Raw genomic sequence first — 3,842 nt, forward strand, 5'->3', positions numbered from 1 at the left:
GTCGGTCCCCATGCGCGTTGCACTCGCACTCGCACTCGCAAAAACGTGGGGCAAATATATTACGCGGAAGAGTTATAACAGACCGAGCCCCACTGCATGGGGGGAGTCTTTGTCACTAATGTACACAGATAGAACATTGTGGACTGGAACCAGATTACCCGTACACACGGCGCTGATTAGTAATCAATGCAGAGCCATCAAACTACAGAAAATATATACAACTGTCCGTATACATGCTGAAAGAGTCTGCCCACAATGGGAACCACACGTCAGCCAGACACTCTGATCACGCACCACTCTCTGCTTCTAACAGGCGCACATACAATATGTAAGCACCAGCATGGAACAACATCCAGTGCATCCTCTCCGCCACATTACACAATCCACACTATCACAACCAGACCAGGAGGTCCATGCGGAAAATAGAATATCCCACCCTTTCGACATCCACCATTGCGCAGATAAGGCACCAACACCCACACATGTCCTATACAACGGTGCACCCAACATCACAATAGTACCTCCTGTCACAGCGCACAAACAATGACATGAGTCAAAGACACAGGTCTGACACAAGCATAGAATTGGAGCGCCGCCTCTAATAAGCCAAAGGTGCATCCTGACGTGACAAATCTCATCATGTCACAAGCATTCACTTACTATAATCACTATCAACGAACCTGCCGCCCCGCCCCCCCCCCCCCCCCCACACCTTTCCTTACAACAACGTGTAACCTAACCTAACCCATGTTGTACCTTAACCTAACCCATGTTGTACCTTAACCTAACCCATGTTGTGCCTTAACCTAACCCATGTTGTGCCTTAACCTAACCCATGTTGTCCCCTAACCTAACCCAAGTTGTCCCCTAACCTAACCCATGTTGTCCCTTAACCTAACCCATGTTGTGCCTTAACCTAACCCATGTTGTGCCTTAACCTAACCCATGTTGTCCCCTAACCTAACCCATGTTGTCCCCTAACCTAACCCATGTTGTGCCTTAACCTAACCCATGTTGTCCCCTAACCTAACCCATGTTGTGCCTTAACCTAACCCATGTTGTCCCCTAACCTAACCCATGTTGTCCCCTAACCTAACCCATGTTGTCCCCTAACCTAACCCATGTTGTGCCTTAACCTAACCCATGTTGTGCCTTAACCTAACCCATGTTGTCCCCTAACCTAACCCAAGTTGTCCCCTAACCTAACCCATGTTGTCCCCTAACCTAACCCATGTTGTGCCTTAACCTAACCCATGTTGTGCCTTAACCTAACCCATGTTGTGCCTTAACCTAACCCATGTTGTCCCCTAACCTAACCCATGTTGTCCCCTAACCTAACCCATGTTGTGCCTTAACCTAACCCATGTTGTCCCCTAACCTAACCCATGTTGTGCCTTAACCTAACCCATGTTGTCCCCTAACCTAACCCATGTTGTCCCCTAACCTAACCCATGTTGTCCCCTAACCTAACCCATGTTGTGCCTTAACCTAACCCATGTTGTGCCTTAACCTAACCCATGTTGTCCCCTAACCTAACCCATGTTGTCCCCTAACCTAACCCATGTTGTCCCCTAACCTAACCCATGTTGTCCCCTAACCTAACCCATGTTGTCCCCTAACCTAACCCATGTTGTCCCCTAACCTAACCCATGTTGTCCCCTAACCTAACCCATGTTGTCCCCTAACCTAACCCATGTTGTCCCCTAACCTAACCCATGTTGTCCCCTAACCTAACCCATGTTGTGCCCTAACCTAACCCATGTTGTGCCCTAACCTAACCCATGTTGTGCCCTAACCTAACCCATGTTGTGCCTTAACCTAACCCATGTTGTCCCCTAACCTAACCCATGTTGTCCCCTAACCTAACCCATGTTGTCCCCTAACCTAACCCATGTTGTCCCCTAACCTAACCCATGTTGTCCCCTAACCTAACCCATGTTGTGCCTTAACCTAACCCATGTTGTCCCCTAACCTAACCCATGTTGTCCCCTAACCTAACCCATGTTGTCCCCTAACCTAACCCATGTTGTCCCCTAACCTAACCCATGTTGTCCCCTAACCTAACCCATGTTGTCCCCTAACCTAACCCATGTTGTCCCCTAACCTAACCCATGTTGTCCCCTAACCTAACCCATGTTGTGCCCTAACCTAACCCATGTTGTCCCCTAACCTAACCCATGTTGTGCCTTAACCTAACCCATGTTGTGCCTTAACCTAACCCATGTTGTCCCCTAACCTAACCCATGTTGTCCCCTAACCTAACCCATGTTGTGCCTTAACCTAACCCATGTTGTGCCGTAACCTAACCCATGTTGTGCCTTAACCTAACCCATGTTGTGCCTTAACCTAACCCATGTTGTGCCTTAACCTAACCCATGTTGTGCCTTAACCTAACCCATGTTGTGCCTTAACCTAACCCACGTTGTCCCCTAACGTAACCCACGTTGTCCCCTAACGTAACCCACGTTGTCCCCTAACGTAACCCACGTTGTCCCCTAACGTAACCCACGTTGTCCCCTAACGTAACCCACGTTGTCCCCTAACGTAACCCACGTTGTCCCCTAACGTAACCCACGTTGTCGCCTATCGTAACCCACGTTGTCGCCTAAACCTGCTCTGTAATTGTTATACGACTCGTTCAATTAGTGTAGTGTTGCCCACCCGCAACCCTCGCAATATAGTTCGCTACTCGCACTGCCCGCTCCCCTGTGTATCGCTTCATGTTAAACACCTTGCAAGTCTTGCTGACTTTCCACATGCTCCTGCTGTACACTGTAATGTGGATGGCAGCAGGGCGTACATGCCGCCCCCCCCCCCCCCCACCTCTCCCCACGTCCCCACCTTGCCCCCTGCCTTCGCAAGGTGGTTGGTGACAAGTTTGCATGTTCAATGCCCTTCGCATGCGACGTACGCAGGCTACGTTGTGGTGCGGCCTGTGTCAACTGTCCGCTGATGTCGTACGCGTGAACCACAATCTGTACTGCACATTCGTCCTTATGTACTGAATGATACATCGTGGCACATGTGTGACCGTACAACGACTGCGCCCAAAAACGGCGGACCATACAGTGCAAATATTGTGCACGCAGCTACGTGTCGTCTCCCTATGAGAGCTGGATTGCAGTGTGGTACGCCATAGAGACGTGTGGGAGGAACGGACGCCGTGGATGGCGATCAGCATGAGCTGTCTGTTGATGTATTCGGACCTAGTCGTCTCTCCTCACACACCGTGATGGCATGGTGCAGCGCGTTCCATATCTGCGACATGCTACAGAAGCCGGTTGACAGTCGTTCGAGCAATGGACATCGCATACGTACGGGGGCCACCTTCCACGTATTGTCTAGGCGTGCACATTTTGTTGCGTGTATGTGGGCAGACGTAGTGTGGCGTGACACCTGACACAGGCATGCAATAATGGTTGAAGTTGCAAATGGCGATGGACGCCTACGTTTTCTGGTGAAGTTACGCAAATGAAGAAATGGTAACCCGTTGTGGTGCGGTTGTTCTCGCTAGGGGTGAATCGGTGATGGCGACGATAGGTTGAGGTACTAACCGGTTGTTCCAGCGATACCCACCATGCCGACGAAACTGAACGGCATCTGGGTGTGAAGCGATACGCGGCGGTGGCTGGGTGGGACCGTCCCCGGCCGGTGAGGGGGCGCCTCCCGGCGTGCTGGCCGCGCGGTGCGTGGGCGCACGCGCTACAGCCGGCTGGTGGGGGCGGCCAGTGGCAGGCGCGCCGGCCGACGGACGCGGCAGGCGTCGCAGCTGCGCGCCGGCGCACCCTGCGCGCGGCGCCGTGCGGCCAAAGTAGGTCCTCGCGGGCCCGGTGCGAAGCGCG

The sequence above is a fragment of the Schistocerca piceifrons genome, unplaced genomic scaffold (genome assembly GCF_021461385.2).
Source record: "Schistocerca piceifrons isolate TAMUIC-IGC-003096 unplaced genomic scaffold, iqSchPice1.1 HiC_scaffold_88, whole genome shotgun sequence".
In the NCBI taxonomy this organism is placed as follows: domain Eukaryota; kingdom Metazoa; phylum Arthropoda; class Insecta; order Orthoptera; family Acrididae; genus Schistocerca; species Schistocerca piceifrons.